At 58.1% G+C, this 23,465-nt stretch overlaps 1 protein-coding gene across 5 annotated transcripts in view; it reads left to right on the plus strand.

The window, feature by feature from the left end:
• Rbfox3 (RNA binding fox-1 homolog 3) overlaps positions 1-23,465 on the plus strand; it is a 377,727-nt gene that overhangs the window by 247,169 nt on the left and 107,093 nt on the right. For 4 of the 5 annotated variants that reach the window (XM_048797595.1, XM_048797592.1, XM_048797588.1 and 1 more), the window contains exon 4: positions 12,035-12,074. The exons of the other annotated variant lie outside the window; for it this stretch is intronic. The gene's annotated coding sequence lies outside the window, so the exon portion shown is untranslated. The remainder of the gene's footprint in view (positions 1-12,034; positions 12,075-23,465) is intronic. 5 annotated transcript variants of the gene reach the window in all.

Genomic DNA, 23,465 nt, shown 5'->3' on the forward strand with positions numbered 1-23,465 from the left:
CCACCTCGGCAGTCCCCAGTCCTGGATGCCCAGCAGGGTCTTCGTGTGCCTGGCCTCTCCGGGAAGGACGACTGTGGCCCGGGGTGGGAGAGAAGTCGCAGGTGTTGGCCCAGAGGTCAGGTGGGCGCTGGCTACTGAACTCTGGCTGCCCCTGCCATGGGCCGCTGACTCAGGTCTTCCTGGGGAAGCGGGAGACCCCATCAAAGGCCACTGGCTTACACGGGCCTCGGCTTCAGGCTGCCCCTGATTTCCACCCTTGGTTCAAATGAAGGTGGCCTTGGTCCCATAGAGGTGGCAGGGACAGGGCTCTGGAGGGAAGACTGCGAGGACAGACTGGAGTGCCCCAGGCCATTGCTGTCCAGTGGGTGTGTAGACCCGTCACCCCCAAGTCTTCTCCCAGCCTCTCTGCTCCCCCTCACGCCCGACCCCAGCACACACACACACACACACACACACACATGACCACACGGCCACCTGGCTGCCTCCTTCCTGTCCTGGCATGGGATCAGTCTGGCTGAAAGGGACATGGAGCTGGGCAGGGCCAGAGGACAAGTGTCACGGTCAGCTGAGGAGGGGGCCAAGCAGAGACCATCGGCCATGGAGGCAGGAAGTTGGCAATGTCTGCTGGTACCACGTAAAGGCCCATCTACCCTCAGCTCTGACTCTGGGCACCACCTGGAGCTGGAGGGGTATTGTTCCACTGGCACATCAGTCTGCAAAAGCCACCATCTCCTCAGAAGGTCAAGCTAAGTTGACACTCAGTGTGGACACACCCTGGGGCACCCAGGTCTGCTCCCAGGTCAGGCTACTGCCTACAGAAGGAACCATGTAGCAATGGTGGGCTTCACGTGGACAGAACTGGTCACTCTTTGCCCATGGCCAGGACTGACTCAGCATGGGGACTCTGGTGGCATCAGCCCCATTGGGGCAGGCAGGAGTGCTCTGGGAGCTGGCCCTGGTCATCAGCTGAGGTTTCAGGGTCCCTGCCCCCTGAAGGGCTGGCTCTATGCCCAGGACCCTCACACAGTGCCAGGGATGGGCTTGCCGGCCCAGTGGGGCCCCTCCACGTCCTGGGGTTGGTGTGTGTGAGCCTGGTCAGCTGCTTCAGGCCATGCCCAAGCACCATGTCCCAGATTGGGGTGGAATGTCCTTGAGGCAGCGTGACTCTGGGATGTCAGCATGGGGCAGAGCTGTGGACAGACGGCCCAGGGCAGCTCAGACAACCCCAGGCCTCAGCACTGGGCTGGCCGAAGCCCGGACCTCTGCACACCTTTGGAAAGTGGCCCTCCTGTGCTCAGACCTCACACTCACCAAGTGACCTCTGGGCACCTCCTGGGCCTGGGTGTAGGGGATGCCCCAGCAACTTGCCTCCTGCTCCCCTCTGGGCACTCCTTCCTGCCCAGCACAGGGCACTGGGGCAGCTCCCATTGAGCCATGGGTGACTCAGAAGTCCTGGCGGGAAGAGGGCTCCTTGGTGAGCCAGTTCTGGGCAGACTACATGGGAAGAGGGAAGGCTGTGAGCGTGGGCTTCCCCCTGGACCCCACATGGCTCCTCACCTGTTACCCCAGCTGTGTGACCTCGGGCAGGGGGTACAACCTCTCGAGCTTCCTTGGAGCTGATCCCATGTAATCCCCCCCATAGTTGGGAGAATTATAGTTGACTGCATGGGCAACTGTCCAGGGTGGTCCTGGGTGTTCAGACACTCCACAAGCAGTGCTGAGGGCTTCCCACACCCCGCTATGCTGCAGAGCTGTCACCGCGGACGTGGTGCCCGGGAGCCTGTGATTGGCATTCCAGAGCTGCCCCTCTTCCCAGCACCCTCTGGAACCAGCCTGGGGATGCTGTAACTGGTACAAACGTGGCTTTTAAAATATATATCTTTCTTTCTTTGTGATTAAAAAAAGTTCATTTAATTAAAAATGTTGACATTGTGCCTGGACACCCCGCCAGAGAGAGTGGCTATAAATTAAACATTAAATCTTTAATGGTCCATAAAGAAGTCTTCGTTTCTGGTTATGTATACACTCGATATAAACAGATAAAGAAAGGGCTCCTCGCATCTGGGGGGAGGGGGCAGACTTTTCTTTAACCTCAACTGGATAATCTTGTTAAGTGAGTATAATTAAAAGTTAAATTGATCCTCGTCCTCCGGCCCTTGTCTGGGCGGGCTGCTTAAGGAAGGGCACGTGGGCCTCGCCTGGCTTCAGTACCCTCTTCAGGGGGCACCAGGAGCCCCATCTCCTTGGGTGCACCTGGACCTCTGGGTTCGGCTTGGGCTGGGGAAGCTGGGTGTCCTAAACAGCCCTGCGGAGGTTCATCTGTCCCTGTCTCTTGCTTCCTGTCCAGACAGTGCCCACAGGTAGCTGAGGACATCCCACAGGCAGAGGCTGCTCAGAGGACACCGTGCAGAGCTTCTGGGCTCAGAGGAGAGCGACGGACAGTGGGCTCGGGGTGGACTGCGTGTCATGGCCAGGACAGGGGCAGGTCCCTCGCCTGGGTGGGTGCCCAGGGATGGAGAGCCTAAGGAGGAACTGGCTGTGAGACTCTGAGGTCTCCCAGCTCCACTCTGTCCCTCCTGCTTCTCAGCCCGTCAGAGAGAGAGGCGGACGCGGAGGCTTTCTCTGAGAATTCCGAAATCTGAAAAGGGGGGTGGGAGGCAGGGAGGGAGGGGAGAGAGCCGGGGTGGTGGCGAGGCGAATTCCACGGTCCCAGGGCTGTTCCGAGAGGACTGTATGGGGTTCCTGTTGCCAGGGGACAGGCACATGGTGGCTTAAGGTGATGTGGATGTAGGACCTCTGGAGGTCAGAGGTGTCGGTGGGTCTCTCTGGGCTAAAATCCAGGTTTGCTGTGTTCTTCTGGTGATGCGTGTAAATTCGGGGCATCTCTTCAATCCGTTGGGATCAAGGGAGCGATAACTTCACTACGGATGGCTGAGACGAGAGGACACCCTCGGTTCCAGAGCTGAGCAGATTCCCAAACTAGAGCGAAGTGGGGTCCAGCAAGGGGAACCCCAAATGTCTGGGGTGGGTGATGCTTACGAAGCAGAGGCAGCCCTGGGTGGCCCCCCTGGGGGGAGCCTGGGGCAGGGGAGGGGAGGAGTGGTCGAGAATCGGGGAGCACAGGTGCAGGCAGGACAGGAGGTGCTGCTGCGGACACGAGGCCAGCAGAGCTCGTGGTCAATGCTCCAGAAGGTGGAGCCCAGACGGGGAGAGAGACCAGTGGGCACCAAAGTGCCTGGACGGGGAGATGGCGGGACAAGGTCCGTCCCCGACCTCCCCAGGCTCAGGGAGGGCTCCCAGAGGTGCTGCTGGAGTTGGCCGGCGCTGAAGCTGCACCTGCCGGGCCACCCGTGCGCCCACACCTAGGGGTCTGCTGCCTTAGCCGTCCTCACTGGGGGCTTCTGCAGAGCAGGGTTTCTCCTGCTGTCTTATCTAAAGCCTGACACTCGCCTCAGGGCTTCACGAGCGCCAGCGTCAACACCCTCACGGTTTATCGTGTTTCCCGGCTCAGCCAAGACTGTGAGCAGAAGCTGCGAGGTGCGGCTACCTGTTATCAAACAAGCCGCACCGTGGACACAGGCACAGCCCACGCCGGCTGTTGTCAGGGGTGGCGTTAGCTGCAGACAGACATGTGCTGGGCCAGGGGTGTGACACAGGTCCACGCTCACCAGAAGACGACTCTGGAACTGGTGAAGTGGCCAGAGATGTGCTGGTCCTACAGTGTGGCTGCCCAGGGTCACAGGCTTTGTGAGGCCGCTCTGGGGGTGGCCTCTAAGCTGCACCAAGCACCAACTAGTGCCCCCCCGCCAAATCACTGTGTGTCACCCCTTAAAACTGGCTCCCTTTTGAGGAAGCCACATCTAGGAGGTGTAGCGGGTACAGCAAGGAGGGCGGGGCTGGCAGGGCTGGCAGGGTCTGTTTCCCTGCGTGCAGTGGAGGCCCAGGTGCAGGAGTGACTGCTGGGGCAGAGGAGTTTGTCTTCTCACGGGTCCCTAGAGACACACCAAGCTGGGTCGGGGCAGAGGGACTGGAGGGGAGAGCAGCAACAGTCTCCACTGTGGCGTCTGGGGAAGACGGGGTGAGGCAGGGCAAGCAGGATCGACTGGGCTGGGCAGCTGAGTGGGCTCAGGGCTTGGGGCTCTGGCTAGGTGTCTGGCCTCTGGCCTTGGAGTGATTGGCTGGGGCAGGTGACAGTGGCCCGGAGGGTGGAGGCCCATCCGGGAGGTGGGGAGTGGGCTCTGGTTGGTGGGGTATGGAAAGCGCACACCAGGCCAGCTCCTAGGAGGCAGGTGGTGTGTGTGTGTGTGGGGGGGCTGCACCATCAGCAGGCTCCAGGCTCCAGAGGCTGAGAATGCAGGGGACCTGGGACACACCCAGCAGAGGGGCTGGGAGTGGGCTCAGCCGATCGGCAGCTCAGCATCTCCCCACGCCTGAGTCTTCAGCCAGATAAGAAGACCTGAGCTGGCTGTGGCTGCCAGCTCCCCAGCAGCAGCAGAAACTGTGCCCAAGTCCCCAGGCTTTGTGACGGCTCCAGAGACGGGTTTGCAGGGCTTGGGTGGTTTAGTGGTCCCCAGAGACCTCTCTCAGCTGCAGGAAGAGAGGTGCCCAGGTCCCAACTCAGAATGAGGACCTCAGGAGCAGCGGCCCTCCCACAGAGCAGTGGACATGGTCCCTGGGCTGCCCGCTGAGCCTGCAGGGCCCCGAGGCTGGAGAAGAAGCCAGGTCCTGTGATTAAGGCTGGACACAGAACTGGCCGCTGGTCACCACCAGCCCTCCTTCCTCATTCTCCAGAGTGATACCAAGGCCACCAGCCACTGCAGGAACCGCCTCCTCAAAAGGCCTCAGCTCCTCACCTGTGCCAAGGCACCTGCCTGGCCAGGCTCTGAGAGGCTTTGGATGAGAGTGTGGAGTCCCACAGAGAGTGTGGGCACTGGCAGGCTCAGGGCCTGCCTGATGCTCTTGGTCCTGTTTCAAAGCTCATTGGCTCCAGGGAAGCCAGCTAAGGATGGGGACGAGCTTATCTCATGGACTATAAGCTGGAGTCCCCTCCAGACTGAGGGGCACCTGGGTGCAAAGACTCAGCCAAAGTCTCTGGACCTCCCTCCCCTCCCCCACACCATGGGGACAGTGCCAGCTCGGCAGGAGCTGTCAGCCTTTTTCATTATTTCAGGGCCAAGAGGTGTGGAGGTCTTCTTGGGGTTTGTCCCAAACGCTGTCCCTCCCTCCCCTGTGCCCTGGAATGTGCCACCCTGTTTGGGTGAAACCCTGGGCCCAGGTGTGCCCACGGAGGGCACTTACTCCAGCCACACCAGCTCCCCCAGTTGCCACCTGGGAGACTCTGTGCCCTCCCCACGGTGGGCCAGGCCCTGTACTAGCCAGGTCACCTGTGATCCTCACCAAGCCACCGGAGGCACTCACAGGCGGCTGGACCGTGGGTGGCCCCCACACAGGGCCTGTGCCCAGTGGCCAGCCTGCCTGGGCCCTCATTCCGTCCCCACAGCTGGAGGCGCTCCGGATGCCAGACCCCAGGGCCGTGGCTGCCTCCAGGGCTGCGCATGGCTGTCTTGTTTCGCCTGCGTCCAACAACTCAGGCCTGTTTTTGGGGGCCCCTCATGGCGCTCGGGAGGAAGGAGGGAGGAGGGTGGAGCTGGCGACGCTTCCCATCCTTAGTCCTGGACGGTCCCCGACTCTGCCTGAGCCCCTGGGGCCTGCAGCAGCTTCGCCAGCGCCCAGCCTGTTACCAGCTTTTATTGTGTGGGTAGGTTGATTGAGACAGATCTCTGAAAATCTTCAAGGAGTGCACAGGTTGGTTTCCTAGGGGATTTGCTCGGGAAATGAGATTTTGCCCAGCTCCCAAAGGGGCGAGGGCATCTAAATTATTGATGGCGAAACACGCTCATCTCAGAAGCCGCGTGGCTGACGTCTGGGCACTGAGCGGTGCTGTCTGCCGCGCCCACTGACCCAGCCCTCTCCTGTCGCGCACCTCCCACCCACCCCCACGTCGACCTGGGCTGGTCACAGGCACCTGGGCAGTGCCCCCAGCCACCGGCCAATCCTCCTGTGAGCCAGCGCTATTCTCAGCCCAGCCTGACACCTTCAGGTTCCCCGGGACCACCTTCCGGGGACATTGGAAGGGTCTCAAGGGCTCACCAGCGCAGGAGGCACAGTCCAGCCGCGGCTACGGACGTGAGGCTGCCCGGCTGATGCTCTGTGCCCAAGAGCCACCAGCTTTTAAAAGAACAAAAGGGACAGGAGCCAAGACGCAGGGCCAAGTGCAGACTGGAGGGCCGCCCAGCACGGCCAGTGCGTCTCATGAGTACCCGGAGCTCGCCTGGTGGGAGCGGCTCTGCGCAGGGACTGCCAGGCCCCATGCCCAGCAAGCCCTGTGCCCACACTGCAAGCAGAGGGGCACCTGCCTCTCCCCACCTTGGGCCCAGAACTGCTTGCCGGTCCCCCTTAACAAGTGGGATCACCACTCCCCCTCCCTCCCCGCCCGGTCTCTCTGCACCTGCTTTCTCTCCATTGCCATGACCACGTAACATAAGACGGAAGGAGGTCAGCAGACAGATGTCAGGCCCGACGATGGAAGGGATAGGACAGAAACTAATACTGAGGGGGCTTTGAAGTACAACCAGCAAGATGGAACCACAAGTGTTCTTTCTGAACTTGTTAGTGGCCTACGCATAACAGGAGATGGGGCCAGCTACCAGATCCTCATTGTCTTAAAATGTAGCTTCAAACCCAGATGTTCAGCAGCCGATAGATGGACTTGCAAAACGTGGGGAGCCACACGGTGGAATATTACTCGGCCATAAAAAGGAGAGAAGCACGGGTGTGTGCCACATCATCCAGGAACCCGGAGGACGTTGTGCTCAGTGAAAGAGGCCAGAAACAGGAGGGTCTGCTTGGTTCCACTTAGTGGAGGTCTCCAGAGTAGACGCATTCAGCCGGGACACAGAATGGGGGGCTGCCAGGGTAGCCAAGGGTTGGGGGAGTCGGTGTTTAATGAGCCCAGCATTCTAGATGGGAAGATGGAGGTCCTGGAGGTGGTGGCCACAGCGGCTGCACAACAACCTGAATGAGCTGATGCCGCGGAACCGAGCGCCTGGAAACGGTCAAGGTGGCAAACGTTGTGTATGGTGTTTATCACCCCACAATAGAAATTCAAAGACGCAAAAATGACCCCCCAAACAAGACTAAACCAAAAAGTGGCTTTGAAATACCCCTCAAGAGAGCGACCGTTTTGGGGGCCCTTTGGCCTGAGAGTTTCTCTCCAGGGTTCAGCTGTGGGCAGCCAACATGGCGGCTCCATGGAGACTCGCCCGGGGAAGCCTCCGCCCGGTTTCCTGTAGAAAGAACAGCTCTGGAGAGCTGAGCAGTGCAGGGATGGGCCTGGTCGGGAATAAAGCCCAGCGAAGACCGTGCAGGGTGGTGACCATGAGGACAGGGCCATGTGGCCTGGGGACCAGGCCCAGTGAGGCCAGGACCAGGCGGGGGAGGGCAAGGGAGGTGAGCGCCACAGCTGCTCAGGGTGCACTGGCCTGAGGGGGAGCAGAGCCTGTGGGAGGCCCGTGGGGACCGACCTGGGGAGCAGGGGGGGTGACCTGGAGTGTCTTAGACTTAGGCTGGCCAGCTTCGTCCCCCCCTGCTGGGTTGCTTTCTACCTGGCCTCATTTCTCTTCCCCTGCCTCGGCCCGCAGGGTGCGGTGGGGACGAGATGCCGTCATCCATGTCATAACTGCAGGAAAGCACGGCGCCGTGGGCCAGTGCTGGACAAGTGAGCCCTTGCTGCAGGGCACACAGGGGCCATGCAGGCAGAGGGGGCCAGCAGCCAGACCAAAGGGATGCAAGCCGGTGCCCGCGTGGCTCTGCCTTGGCTTCCTGAGACAGGAGGCCGTGCTGCGGGAGCACAGAGTGACCTCCCCGCGCCTGCTGCCCGGCGGCCCTGCCACACACCTAAGTGTGGCTCTGAGAAGAGCCCAGAGCCACTGCCGTGGCCTCTGTGATGGCTGAGCCTGCTAGAACTTGAGTCTCCCCGACAGTGGGCACAAGCCAAGGGCCCTTCTCCCTCTAAAGCTCAGTCTCTTTTCAGAAGAAGAAAAGAGCCTTCAGTGACAGGCACCTCTATCAGCGCGGCCATCACCAACAGCCACTCCTGAGCTGCCCAGAGCTCATCGTTTATTTACAAAGTCGCACCTTCGCTTCCGCTTCCCCTGAGGGATGGCAGCAAGGAAAAGCGTGGCCTAATACAATCCAAGGCAGCACAAGACAGCAGTTAGCAGGTCGTTAGTGGACTTTTCCCCTCGGCCTGCCCGTCCCACGGGGCTCGGAGCGGGGCACAGAGGCCGCCGGGCAGAGCCCCTCAGCCGGCCCTCCCGGGTCCTTCCAGGCCCTGCTGTGGGACCTCTCCCAAGGCAGGAATCTGCTCCGGCCTTAAAGAAGTCCCCGCTCCCTGCTGCACAGGGACACGCAGAAAGAAAAGAGCCCAGGAAGGGAGGGCGCCCCTGGGCACCCACCTGGGCGGGGAGGAGGAGGTCCAGGCCTCCTCCGCCCGGCGGGGCTCAAGGGCTGGCAGTGGGGCTCAAGGGCTGGCAGCAGGGCCGCCTGGAGCCAGCCGAAGGGAGTTTTCTGGGATAACCACTCTGCAAATGGCATAAGTAAGAGAGATGACCTCCTGTTCTGAGGGCCACCCACGGGTCCCTGCGTCATACCTGGGGAATGAAGTATTGTACGGGTGGCAGAGCGGGAGGGTCAAAAGCTTTGGGGCGCTCGGCCTTTGGGTGGACTTAAAGACAGAGAGGGAAGGTCTTGGGCGGCAGGTTGCAGGGGACCCCAGGACCTTGTTCCAGCCTTGCTTGAGGGGTGATGTGGGGCAGGCCGTGAGCCGGGTCTAGTTATGGGGGTACGGAAGGGTGGCCAAGAGCGAGAACACGGTTCAGGGTCTCTCTGGACGGGTAAGTCTGCTCATGCCCCCTGGGGCAGGCATTGCTCTGAAGGACCGAGCCTCGCTCTGGAAGCCGATACCAGGTCGGACCTCCAGGCTGACCCCTTGCCATGGGCTCCTCCCTTCCGTCACTCTTCCTGCAAACAGCCACTCTCTCCCGTCTGGGGCAGCCCCACTGGGGCTCTGGGGACAACGGGACCCCTGAGATCCGGCGCTGTGTGGGGGCGTTCTCAGTCCAGTGGGGAGGCAGACGAGAGACTGCAGGGTGCACAGGGTCATCCCCGCCAAAGGCAGAGCCGCTCCTGTGGAATGGCTCCTGGCCCAGCCAGGCTCCCGGGGGGGAGTGGGCAGTCTGCAGCCCCCAGACTTCGCGGGGAGGCAGTTGACAGTGGGAGGCCCTGCCTCCCGCTTGGTTGGGGCTTCACTGAGGGTGTGTCCGTGACTGCCCTTCACCGCTGGCCTGGTGGGCTCCGCGCCTCCCTGGACCAGGCTCGCTGAGGTGCCGTCACTGCACTGATCACCCCACTGAGCAGCTGAGGGCAGAGCCTGCCAACCCCAAGGCATCCACTCCACCTGTGCGAGCCCCGGAGCCTGCCCAGGTGGTCAGCAGGGAGGGGATGGACCCAGGGCCTCCCTCCCCCCCTCCCCCCAGATGGGGCAGGTGGGACGGGCGGGATGCAGAGAGGAAGCCAAGGAAGCCGCTGGGAAGGTGGGCAGCCAGGGCTCACCTCGGAAGAGCAAACCAAGCCCACCGCAGTTGGTCCATCTGGCTCAGGCCGGAATGGGCAGCCCGGCCAGGGCAGGAGCGGTCTCTGAGGTGGCTGGTCCACACCAGGTCAGCTTCCTCCCCAGGTGGCCAGGTGTTCCAGGGAGGCCCAGGAAAGAGCTTCATCACCCTGGAGATTTGGTACCAGGACAGAGGATCCAGCCACTCTGGGGGAGCCACTGACCCTGAGACCTCACGACAGGGCCAGAGGCTTGGTTGGGCATTTGGCTGGCAGACCCCCCACGTTCCCTCTGGCTGTGCTCCAAACACCAGGGCTCTTAGGAGGCTGAGACGGCTGTGGCCTCCAAGCCTCCCGAGGCCAGCCAGGCACAACCCTGCTCGCACACTCTGCACGCAGCAGATACTCTGCATGGTCCACGAAAACATTCACAGAGCCCAAGGGAGGTCAGGAGTGGCTCGGGGCAGGACGGCAGAGGCTGGGGAGGTGGCAGGGGGCGCTTTGCCAAGTGATATGTGCTGATGTCGCCCAGAGACTGACTTCGAGGGCCAGAAGTTCCCTTGCACTTAGAGGACATCTGTGGACGGGGCCCAGAGCCTGGGAGAAGAGTGGAAAGGCCTCCCCCGTTGCTCGACCCCGTCCCCCATCACTCCTGCTCTCCACTGCCTGCAGCATTTCTCCCTGCCCAGACCCTGGCCCGGCTCTGTGTTTGCTCAGGGGCTGGATCAAATGGGACTCAGTTGTACTGATTTGGGAGGACAACTCACATCATGAAAGGAAACCAAGAGAAAAATCAACACAGAATAACCCAAATCAACCAAGGGCAGCAGTTGGCTCCGTAGGCCGGCGTAAGCCACTTATCCAACCGCCTCGTTCTGACGTGACTCCCGCGGGCGGTGCCTGCCAGTAGCGCAGGCCCTGCTCACACTGTGAGCTGGTATGGAAATGCCCAGAAGCTGCCTTGGCCACTCTACTGGGGAGGGAAAAGAGGCAGTGACCGGTCGCCCGGTGCCCAGTTCAAGGTCGGCTGCCCCTGGGCCCACAGCCCTCCCTGCTGCCGGGTGATTTGCAGAGACCCCAGTGGCAGGCCAGCCAGCTCCGTTTCCAACGCTCATTGTTCTAACTCTCACTCCTCGTGGAGCGGGCAGAGAGGGCACTTCTCCCCCACCACCCGTGTATGACGGACTGCCGTGGGGGGCAGGTGCCTCACCAACTTGAGCCTCAGCTTTTCCATCTGAAAAGTGGGGATGGCAGGGACAGTGCCTGCCCCTAAGGGCGGTCACAAGGGCTGGACAAGGCAACGTCGAGCGCCTGGCATGTAAAATGTGCAAAGTAAGTGGCCGCTGCCCCCTGCTCTGAATGGCCGTGTAGATGGAGGTGACCACAGCGATTTTTCAGATCTGAAAAAGAGGCCCAGTCCAGCTGCCTTTCTGTCCACTTGCTTTATCTCCTTTACGTTGGATTTCTAAAACGCAGGCTTGTTCACACACGGGCTGGGGGGTGGAGACGTCGTGGCACCAGGTAGGAGTGACGGAGGCACAAGGGGGAGTCTACCAAGTGCCACAGAAGTACACACTGAACATGGGGACAATAGGATCCTGTGTGTGTTTTACCACAATAGAAAGATGCGCAAGCTCTGTCCCGAGGAAATCATGAGCTATGACTTTAAAAATGAGGAAGATGTAGGGTAAAGAGCAGAGCGCGCCGGGCACACACCTGCTGGCACACACACCCTTTGTTTCGGGGCTCCTGAGTGACGGGGCACAGGCAGGAGGCCCCCAGTCCCTGTGAATTTGCTCTGAGACGCTTGTCATGCTCCACAGCCCGGCTCCCTCCATGATGGGGTGAACGAGCACGGGGTCCCTCACTGCAGCTCATCCCAAACAAGACCAGGCGCGAGAAGCGGTTTAGAATTCTCTACTTAGAACTAAATCAACTTGCACGCCAGGGCCAACACTGGGACACAGAGGGATACCCCACCCAGGGCCAAGTGCAGGGGAGCCAGGTGTGGCGGGAGAGACCCTCCTTAACCACCTGCAAAGTGTCTGTGGCTGCTCTCACGACCTACAGGGGCTGCCAGGGGAGGGCAGAGGGGTGCTGGGGGTGGGGCCAAGGAAAGAATGAGAAAGTGGGAGGGGCACCCAGCGGCCGAGATGAGCCTGGGGGTTGGGACGGCAGGTTCCCGGGCCCTGGGTTTATCCTGTTAAGTGAACGGTGGGTGCCAGGCCAGGCTGGGAGACAGAGGCAGCGGAGCCTCACGGGGGCTTCCTGGGGGGAGCTCACTTCCAGGCTGGCCCCCGAGAGCCCCTGCAGGATGGCTACGAGATGGTGATTCTCTCTCCTTTCTCTCTTTTTCTTTTCTTAGAGAGCCCAGAGTGCCTCGGGGAAAATTGGCTGGATAAAAGGTATAAAGACTTTCTCTTTCTTTCCCTGAATAGTTTTTGACAGATGTGAGCATGTTGAACAACTTGGGAGCTGCTGGTAATGAACGCCAGCCTTGTCTGGGGTTTCCCGTTTGCTGGGAGGGAAGGTTTGTGACATCTCCCTTCTTGCCCCCCAGGGGACGGGTCCTAACAGTGCTGGAGAGGAAAGCTGGGGGCAGAGAAGCCAAAGGGGAGGGATGAAGGGGTGAGGGGTTTGGTCTCAGGTGCCCCTCCTGGCCTCAGGAGTGGCATTGACTTCCACCTGGTCCTGTCCCACGCTCTCTTCCCTGAGGACCCCTTGGTGTACTGACCTTCCCCAGGTCCTCAGCGCATAGTTACTCATCCCTGGGCAGCAAGGTCTTGGGACCCCAGGGCACTCCAGGGGTCTGGAGAGCCCAGCTCCCCTCCATGGCCTGGTCTCCTCGGGGACGCTCTGTGGACGACAGCTCGGTTCCCAGTGTTGACCCTGACGGGGAGCTGGATGCTGCTCCCAGACGGGCTGCCATCCATCCATCTGGGCATTCTTTGTTGCCCACCTGCAGCTCGTCTCCTGCGTGGGGACTCGAAGGGTTTTCTAGAGGGGATTATGAACCGCATTAGTGCAGGTTCCTCGGCCCCAGGCGGGCTTCTCCTTGAGCCCTTGTCTTAGCTGGTGTCAGCTTGTGCTGCTGTAACAGAGCACCTGAGCTCGTGACTTAAGGTGAGCACAAACGCGCGGCTCACAGTGCTGGAGGCTGGAGCCCAAGATGGAGCCGCCAGGGCCTACGAGCTGTGTCGGCTGTGGCGGAAAGCGAGAGGGCAGACTCGCCCTTTTAAAGATGGCCATCCCACGCAGGAGGCCGCAGCCCTCCTGGCTCCGTCACCTCTTAATGCTGTTAGGATGGGAAGTAGACCCCAGCACACGTTTAGAAAGGGACATTGGAACATAGCAGATGGTGTGTGCAAGGGCAGCAAAGTGTTTTCTGGAAGCCACGGATGGACAGCAGACCCACTGGGGCTGGAGGACAAACCTCTTGGTGATCTCTTGTGTGCTGGGATGGGCCCAAGCCTGCCCTTGGCTCAGAAGTGAGCTTTGACCCCTGGCGTGGAGGGTGACAGGGCAGGTAGCCTCTGTCCTGGACGCTGGTCCTCAGGGGCTCCACTGGCTGGCTTCAGGATGGAGGTGGAGAGCTGCAGCCCGGGGAATCCTCTTCGTGTGGCCTCGGGCTTGCTACCGTGGGCAGTGGTGACCGGCGCGTGTGGGTCAGTGAGAGATTTAGCTCTCTGTGGGGGTGGTGCATGACTGGTGTTGGCCTCACACTCACCTAATGTCCATCCTGCGAAAAGGGCACAGCCTGCCCTAGTGCCGTCTCATGATTGCGATTCTGTCCTCTGAAGGGCTCTGGGGTGAGTCCAGCAGGAGGAGGATGGACTCTCCATGCCCTGAGGAATGACGTGATGATTGGCTGTTCTGCAGACTCAGGTTTCTGCACAACTGTTTTAAACAGCTTGAATGCAGTGTGTGTGTGTGTATGGTCAAGGTGCAAGGAGCGTGCCACATGGTGAGTTTGGATGTGTGTCTGTGCCAGGACACCGTCACCATGGAAGAGAGCGACGGCCACCCAAGCCCTGGGCACTCCTTCCTCCTGGCTGCCCCAGCCCTTTCCCAGCCGGGCTCTGGCTCCTGGCGGCCGTCAGTGTTGTGTTTCTGGACTTTGACATGAAGAGAGCCCTCCGCGTGGCTCTTTCTCCTGGGTTCTCCTGGTGTGAGACTTGTCTGCCGTGCGCGTGCGCGGTCACCCTCGGCCAGTCCCGGTGCCTTTGTCCGTCTGCTCCTTGATGGACATCTGGGACCACCAGTTGGGGGCTGTTACACATCGAGCTTCCGTGAAGACTTGTGTGCAAGCCTCTGTGACGACGCACGTTGTCTTTTCTCTTGAGGACAACGCCAGGAGTGAAATGGCCGGCTCCACAGCCCACCAGCCAGGCCCAACGACCTCACCAGGCTCCACGTTGCCCGTCTTTACAACTTGGCTGTCCTGCCAGCCGTGTGGTGGGAGACCTCGACCTCCTGGCTAATGGTGCCGAGAGTCCATGGGCATTTCCTGACCTCCTCGTGTGTCCTCTGTTCAAACCTTGGCCTATTTTGTGTGTGTGTGTGTGGTGCTGGGAATTGAACCCAGGGCCTTGTGCATGCGAGGCAAGCACTTTACCAACTGAGCTACATCCCCCCTTGGCCTATTTTTTAAAATCATGTTTTCTGTTTTCTTATTGTTGAGGCTGGGGAATTATTTATATATTCTGGATATGAATCCTTTATCTGATACATGCTTTGCAAATATTTTCTTCTAATTGGTTGGTCTTTTCGTTTCTCATAATGTTGTCTTTTGAAAAGCAAAATTTTTCAATTTGTTCATTTATCAATTTGGTTTTCATGGATCATATTTTGTCTGGGGGATTTTCTCGAGGGATTGAGCTCACGGCTCAGGTGTGTCAGGCACGTGCTCTACCACTGAGCCACATCCCCAGCACCCCACACATTTTGTATTTTGAAACAAGGCCTTGCTAAGCTGCTGTGGCTGGCCAAACTTGTGGTCCCCCTGCCTCAGCCTCCCTGGTATCTGGTATTACATGTGTGTCCTACTGTGATCAGCGGAATCATGTTTTTGATGTTGTATCAGAAATCTCAGCCTCGCCCAAGGTCATGAAGATTGTTTTCTCCAAGGTCTCCTCTAGATGCTCACATTCTAGGTTTTGCATGCAGGTCTATGGCTTGAGTTAATTCGGGAGCCTGGTACGAGGTAACGGGCTGAAGTCTTTTCTGTGTACTGATGTGCAGGGATTTCACTGTTACTTGTGACAGGGACTATCCAATTGTCCTTGCAGCCTTGTAGAAAGTCAATGGTCATATTCACGGGAGTCTGTTTCTGGAGTCCGTGTTCTACCTGTTAATCTTTCCATCTTATTCAAGTAACACCGCCCTCTCAAAATGACTCGCTATTTTGTCTTGAAATCAGGAAATGACCTTATTCTTTGTTCTTTTACAAAGTCACATTGGCTATTCTAGACTCCTTACAATACCACATGAATTTTAGAACTGGTATGTAAATTTAAGAAAAAAAAAAATTCCTGCAGGGATTTTGACCAGGATTGCATTGAATCTGAGGATTATTTGAGAGATAATTGGCCTCTTAACACTATTGAGTTTTCTGACTCCGTGGATTCAGGACTTCTTTAATTTCTTCCATCATCTGGTGTCAGTTTTCAGTGTATGGGTTTTGCCTACCTCGTGTCAGATGTATCCCTAAGGATTTCCTGTTTTGCGCAGTATTTTTCTGTGTCTGGTTGTTGGCTGCTGGTGCACGGAGATGAGCTAGGCTTCTTGTATACTGATCTTGTATCCTGCAACCTTGCCAACCTCACTCACCAGTTGCAGAAGGCTTCCCGTAGATTCGGTCATGTGTACAAAGTGAGTGACCACGTGGCCTGTGAATAAGACAGCCTATAAGATCTGGTGTCCTTCTTTCTCTGGCCCCTTCCTCTGGCTGGAGCCCCCAGTGTTGAATCGCAGGAGCAGGAGTATCATCCTGATCGTGAAGCTTCTCACTATTATGAACAGTGAGCCCTGATTTCTAGATCCCCTTCTACTCCTAGTTCCCCGGTGCTAGTTTGCTGAGAGTTTTGCTGCTTTCCGTCAGGCGTGGATGCAGAATGTGGTCAAATGCTCCTCCTGGGCCTGTTGAGGTGATCATTGCCCTTTTTATTTTTAGCGTGTTAAGTTAGTGAATTACATTGGTGGCTTTTCATGTTTTAATCTAGAAGACATTAAGTCGAAGTCTGTCAACTTACCTTTTCCCATTTGTTCTTTTTCCCTCTGTTGATTGTTTTAAGATTGGTGCTTTATAGTACACACAGAGGCAGAATACGCTGGGGTGGGTTCATACATATGTGTGTGGCATAATTTGGTCAATTTCATCCCTCTCAATTCCTTCTTTATTTCCTTTTCTCTTTCTTGCTCTTTTTAAGTTGGGTATTGTTTAGTTCCGTCTTACCCCCGTCTTGACTTATTAGCTATGGCCCTCAGCTCTGCGATTTTGACAGTTGCCTCCCGGTTGACTGTGCGACTCTGAGTGACTGCAGCAAGCCTGCAGGGAGGAGACCCCCTTCCCAGGGCGTATGCCCCTCCCAGCAGTGTTCCTATGTCTCCCCTCCAGCCGTCACGCTGCCGTGACCATGTGCTGTACCTACATGTTGTACACTCCATAACAGAATGCTATTGTTTCACTTACATTTAAATCAGAGAGATCTTAGAGATTTAAATGAACAGTCACACAGTCAACTACATAGTGTCCATCTCCATCCATCTTCACTCCTTGGTGTCCGTCCATGTCCCCATCTGTGACCATCGCCCTTCTACCTGAAGGACCCTTGCAAATCTACTAGTGATGAATTCCTTCAGCTTTTGCAAGTTTGAAAAAGTCTTCATTTCAGCTTTGTTTTGAAAGCTATTTTAGCTGGGGATAGAATTCGAGGCTGACAGACCCCTTTTCTCTCAGAACTTCAAAGGTGTCCTGCAGGGCCCCGGGGGTCTCACGGGGGCAGGGTGTGCCACTTTCTCATCTTTGTTCCTTGGTAACCAGGGTGTCTTTTTTTCCTCTGTCTGCTTCTCAGATTTTCTTTTTATTGCTGATTTTCAGCAGTTTGATTATGGTTTGCTTAGCTGTCATTTCTCCAAGCTTTGGCCTGTCAACCTTCTTGGATTTGTGTGTTTGTAGTTTTCATCCATATTCCTTCAAAAATTGCTTCTGTCCTCCACCCCTTTCAGAGACCCTCAACTGCATGTTTGTTAAGCTGCTTGAAATTGTTCTTTTCTACTGTTTTCTCTCTGTGTTTTATTGGGGCGGTCCCAGTTGTTGAATCTTCAAGCTCATTCATTTTTCTCTGCAATGTTTAATCTGCCATTGATCCCGTCCAGTGTATTTTTCAAATATTATAGTTTTTGCTTCCTCAAGTTCATTTTGGGTGTTTTTTTTTTAAGAGAGAGAGAGAGAGAATTTTTAATATTTATTTATTTTTTTAGTTTTCGGCGGACACAACATCTTTGTTTGTATGTGGTGTTGAGGATCAAACCTGGGCCGCATGCATGCCAGGCAAGCGCGCTACCGCTTGAGCCACATCCCCAGCCCCATTTTGGGTGTTTTTTAAAATCTTCCATGGCTACCTAACTATATGGTTAATATTTTAGTCACTTCATCTGATAAACCTAACATCTGTGTCATTTCTGTGCCAATTTCAAATGACTGGGTTTTCTCTTCATCAGGGGCTCCGTTTTCCTGCCTGTTGGCATCTTTGGCTGGATGCTGGATGCGGGATGTTTAGGTTTCGCCTGGGGTGCTGGGCACTTTGTGTTTCTCTAGCTGCCCTTGAGCCTTGCTCTGGGATGCAGCTGAGTTACCTGGGAATGGTTTGACCCTTGCGGTTCTTGCTTTAGAGACTGTTAGGCAGGCCCTGAGCCATGTCCATTCCAAGTCTGGTTGTTCCTATTGCTATGGGGACATTCCATGTTCAACTTGGGGCCTGTGAACTGAGGTGTGGTCCAGCTCCAGCCTGCCTGGGGAGGACACACTCTCCCTAGCCCCATGTGGGTGCTGAGACTGTGGCCCCCTATCCTTCCAGGTGGCGCTCACCTTGGCCTTGGTAGTTCCCTGCAGTGCTGAGGAGTCCTCAACTGGGTGCTTGGTGGGACCCCCTGTGGATCCCTAGGGCTCCCCCTCTGTCCAGCTGCCTCCTCCCCAGGGCTCCTTGCACTCCAGCCACCTTGGTCTCCGCCTCCGTCCAGTCCCCTCAACCCAGGCGTGTCCTGCAACAGCCTCCCAGAGCTCCAGGGACCCGCCCCTCTTACCTCATGTGGCCCTGAAGACCACTCTGGTTAGTTGCTGTTGCTGCAGGTGGGAGAGTCCATGTCTGTTTCTCCACCTTGACTGGAAGCTGAAGCTTCTTCATGCTCGGATCCAGCTGTGCGCTACCTGCTGGGCCCGCTGCTGTGCATGCAGAGTCAGGCAGGCAGCCCACACGGGCCATGCCTGCCCCTTGTCCCACCCCCCCAGGGAGGAAGGAGTGAGATGTGGTCAGAAGCACTCGGCCTTGAGCACACGGGCCAAGGGGGAGACCAACGCCTTCATCTCCTTTGTCAGCTTTTTTGCTGCTGTAACTGAGAGACCGACCAGAACAAGTGTGGAAGAGGAGGAGGTTATTGGAGGGCTCACAGTTTCAGAGGTCTTAGTCCATTCCTCGGGGCTTGACATCATGGCGGGAGAGTATGGCAGAGGAAAGCAGCCCACATGGTGATCAGGAAGCAGAGAGCCAGAGACTCCACTTGTCAGATACAAATAAATACCCCAGAGCCTCACCCCAATGCCCGCCTCCAGTGACCACCCAGTTAATCCCATCAGGAGACTGATTCCCTGATTGGGTCAAGGCTCTCACAACCCAATCATTCCTCCTCTGAACCTTCGTCATTGTCTCACACGTGAGATTTTAGGGGAGACCTCACATCCAATCCATGCCACCGAGAATAGGCCCCCGTCCTCAGTGACGAGAACCCTGCACCCCAGCAGGAGGACGGGGACAGCAAGGTTGTCACAGTGCTGGTCCGTGTCTTCTCGGGAGAGGGAAACAAAACCTCCAGGACTCAAACACCCAGCGGTGGGCAGGGGAGTCAAGAAGCCAGGAGGAGTGAGCCCAGACCCCCAGCAACGCTGGCGGTCCACCCCTGAAGCCTGTCACCCTGGACGCTGGCAGCACCCCCTGGCCCCCAGTAGGCAGAGCTGAGAGGACCTCCTGGAGGCCAAGGCCCTTCAGTCTTCCAGATCCCAGGCCCTACCCCCACCTTGGCCGAGCCAGGTGTGGCCTGAGCTCCACCTTGATTCCATCTCAGGCCCAGCATGGCCAGTGTGCAGGGCTGGGACATGAGCTATTGAGGGCGATGCCTATGACCCCACCGATCCTCACGACAGGCCTGTTCAGGCAGCAGGAGCAGCTGTGACCCCATCCTGCAGATGAGGAAACTGAGACTTGGTACCAGTCAGCCATTCACCCACATCACTCTCTTTATGGCCAAGGCAAAAGCACAGCCTGCTCAGCCAGGTTCTCTCACTCTGAGAACGTCCCTGAGCTGAGCTGATGGGTGGGTAAGAAAGTGTGGATTTCCTGGGCTGGGTTTCTGAGTCCTGTCCCCTCCATGCCCCTCTGGCATGAGATAGGGGACTCAACCTCCCCACCCTGTTCGTGCTCTGGATCCCCTGGGAGAACACCGTGCTGTTGAGGTTGTTGGCCGTCCAGCTTCAGGGGAATGCAAGGCTCCTGCCCACCGTGAGCTTCCTAAATGATGTGGGTGTCAGGAACCCTCTGCTATCTGTGCACTCCTGGGTTTGGACTGGTCCTTCCAGGAGGCTGTCATGATGGAAAAGTGAGGAGCCAGACCCCAAAAGGTTGGCCACAAAGGGCCTCCCCCAACCCATGTCCATTTCTGACTCTGCCAAAACTGCCTATTCCACACCTGAGATGCGATATGGGTGCGACTGGCTGGAAAGTCCACTCCGAGCTCTTCAGTTCTGCATCACAGAACACCAGGGGTCCCAGGAGGCTCCCTTGCCCTTCCGCATGTCTCCAGATGGGGGTTTTGCGCTGTCCGTAGAAGGAGCAGGACATTAAACATCTGAGGTGGGATTGGAGGGCAACAGGAGGAAGAGTCTATCGTGCATCTGCGTGTTTATGTGAAAGCATGAAAACCCAAGTCTGTGTTTTCCCCAGAGTATTAATTACAGTTGGAGAGGAGGCTGGCCCGGGCATGCTCCGCCTGGGCAGAGCAATTTATCATCAGGTTTGGGGAGCGAGAGCGGGTCACGGTGCAGAGAGCAGGACACAGCTCTCTCTCAGACGCTGCCCGCCTGCCCCTGCTCCTGCTCCAGTGTGGACAGCGTAGCCCAGGGCACGTGCCGGCGGGAGGCAGAGGGGGAAGGCAGAAGGAGAGAGGGCGGTGGGGCCCTGCAGAGGACCGGCCAGACCCGCAGAGAGGAAGGGCTGTGAGCGGCTCAGCGGGCAAGCTGGCCCCTCTCATGGAGGGAAGAAGGGCAGGAGTCGTGAGCTCACCAGCCTGGGCACCCAGACCGGCTCCTTCTGGTCCTGCCTTAGGAGGTCACCAGCGGACTCTGTCTCTGGGACCCATGGGGAAGGTCGGCAGGAAGGCAGGTGGCCTTTCTGGTGGCTACAGAGCAGCATAGCTCGCGCAGCACTGGGAAGTGGGGGTCCCTCCCTGCCACCAGGACCCCTGCTCTTGCAGAGCCCTCCTCTCCCCCACCCCCTCCTCCAAATTCCCGGATCCTTCCCAGCCCCCTCCTGCTCTATGCTTTCCCTCCAACAGGAAATAGTTTTCCTATCTGCTGGTTCTTGAACTTCCCTCCCAGTAGAGGGCAGACCCACCGTCCACCCTGGTGAGGGTAGGGATTCGGGTCTGTTGGTCCGGGGCTGGTTCCCCAGAGCCAGGACTGTGCCCATCTTGGTTGGTGGTCAACACATATTTGTGGACCGGCTGATAAAGCAGAGGGGACCTGCCCCAGCACCCCTGCCCCTGCAGCTGGGTTTGATCTGTCCCTGAGGCAGATCACCTCCCCAGATGGTCACGTCAGCTGCCCAGGAGTTCCAGGGCCAGGCGGTGCGCTCCACAAAACTGACAGACATGTTAGAGGAGGTGGGGACCTTTAGAACACACCCACCCTCTGAGGTGATCTGTTGGTGGGCATCAGCACAGAGGCAGGAGGGGGCACAGGGCTGGGCGATGGGGTGCTGGGGGCAGCCGGGTGTGCAGCCAACCGCCATCGCTGTCGAGGGGAGGGAACCTGAGGCCAGGGACAGCCCGACCCTTCAGGGCAAATGGGGAAGGTTGACCTGGTGAACCCCCTGGGGCGCTGCACTTGACCTCTCTTAATTAAGGACTTCATGAGGGTTGAGACCTGGGAGATCACGTTGGAGGGCTGTGTCCAAAGAGCGCTGGCTGCTGAGGTCCCTGGTGGCGTGCCACCACGCGGCTCTGCTCTCCCTCTCCAGGTTCTGATTCGTGTCAGGGACTGACGGGAAGGTTTCACAGGCGTCACGATTAGATTCCGGTTAAAGCTGAGAGGGAGAACTAATCGCTAGTGGCTAGGACCAGGGCTGAAATTTTAACTAAATTTAATAATAAATGTAAAATCTCACTAGTAGGCCCGAGAACGCTCTTTGGTGAGCACAGCAGGAAGATTCAGGGACTTTTCTTGGTGGCCAGTTCAGTGTAATTAGGGTGACTAAATAACCTGTCACCCAAAGTGGGGCACTGTTGATAATTACACGTGACCCGCACACCCAGGTGAGGGAGGGCCTGTCACCCTGAGTGTAGAGCCGTCCTTGGAGGCTGATCTTATTTAGATTGCATGAGGGAGGTGCGTGCCCAGATTACCGAGGTGGGTGTGGGGGCTCATGCTGTGGTCAGAGGCCCCTGGAACGCTGGCTTCATTTGGGGTTCACTTTGGGGGTCCCAGCTCTGGGCTGGGAGGGGGTCTCACCCCCAAGGGCACAGGTGGGGTGGGGACTCAGCCCCAGAGGAGTGGCCATGGCCACTGGAACCAGTGCAGCTTGTCCCAGGGCCGGCTGTGGGGGAGAAACGTGGCTGACCTGTGTGGCTTCCGATGCAGAACTGAGGTCCTTGGGGGAGCCCAGGAGGCTGGATGTCAGGTGGCCCAAAGGAAGAAATTTCTAGGGAGGACAGCTGGCCAGTGTGGGTGGGCAGCCTGTTCTCCCAGCTTTGAGCTGGGTTGGGGGCTGCAGAGGAATGTCCTGTCCTGGAGGGGAAGGGCCAGGTGACTCCCAAGGCCCTTGAGGGAGGGTCACACCTCAGCGTCCACCATACACTGCTGCTTGGAGAGGAAGAATCTGCCTGGTGGTGCTTTAGATCAGGACACAGCTGAGCTGGCAAGGTGCAGCGTGCCCGGACCCACGCCCTCCTCTGGCTGCACCTCCCCCTTCCCACCTGCCCACCTCAAGGTGCGGCTCCCTCCCACCCCTCCCCGCCCCCGCCTACTGCTACATTATTGCAAGTGCTGTTTGTGTATTGCTGTGCTGGAGGGTGCTGCCACAGAACAGCCGAGCATGGACTGTGTCGGTGGTCCAGGGGGTCGAGACAGGTCTTACATCCCTCCCCGGGTCCCCTCAGCAGGGCGGGCAGTGTCCTGATCCCTCCCCTCTCCCCGCTAGTCATTACTTATTCATAGCTGCCGGCTTCTGGAGAGAATGCTCACACCACCAGCAGGGAGGCTGTGGATTGAATGTGTGGCAGATGCTGCGGCCCCGCCCAGGCCCGTCAGGTGTCCATGCCATGCCCTGGGAGGCCCCTGCTGCTGGCCAGTATGTGTTTGGGGGTAGGTGGGTGTGTCGTGTATGAGGGACCACCTGTGCGTGTGAGCTGGGGCAATGCCGTGTGCCTGCGTGTGCATGTCAGGAGGTGTGAAGCTGGTGCAGGTGGCCCCTGGTCTCCAAGCCTGTGTGCTCCAGTGTGGGTCTTTGGAGAGGACAACCCACAGCCTCCCTCGACAGGACTCCCACAAGGCAGATTTTCCAGAGGGGCTGATGGTGTGGTCCCCCAGAGTTTGAAGGAGTTGGGAGACGGGCAGCCTGTTTGGAAGGTGCTGGCAATGTAGGCAGGTTCCCCGCACCTGCAGGACAGCGTGGGCTGTTGGGGCACTCAGAGGCAGACCCCCACCCCAGAGGCGCAGAGTGTGAGCCTCTCGCTGCGGCCCCCAACCCGCCAGACTGCAGCCCACCAGTGCTTGGCTTGTCACAGAGACCCAGACCACAGAGAAACTGAGTCTTTCCCTCTTCTTCCCTAAAAAAGCAGCCCTACCAGCGCTCAGCTGCTGTCCAGCTCCCTCCTCATGGGCATCTGCTGTGCACTACACTGGCCACCCTGGACCAGTGGGCATGACCTGCCTCAGCCCCTAGAAGCTGACAGTCTGCAGGGCAGAGACAGGCAAGCTCAATGCAGTGACAGGGCCACAGGAAAGCAGGAGGGGACTCGGGGCCATCTCTGGTGGGCACTGTCACCTCTGTGAGCTTTCTAAGCCTGAACTCCAGCTCCATAGACCCCCTGGACACACTCAGGAGGAGCCAGTGCTGTGTGCACAGAGTGTGGCTGTCCCTCTGCCTTGACAGGGATCTGGGCACTGAAGCTAGAGTCCTGGGTGGGTGCAGCATGCATGTCAGTTCCTGTCCCTGGGACCTCGACCCTTTGCAAAATACAGGGCCCAGATCCTCCCTCAAGCCAGCAGGAAGCCATGAGGCCCACTCCAGCTGACTCTCTCCCCACTC

The sequence above is a fragment of the Marmota marmota genome, unplaced genomic scaffold (genome assembly GCF_001458135.2).
Source record: "Marmota marmota marmota unplaced genomic scaffold, marMar, whole genome shotgun sequence".
NCBI lineage: Eukaryota > Metazoa > Chordata > Mammalia > Rodentia > Sciuridae > Marmota > Marmota marmota.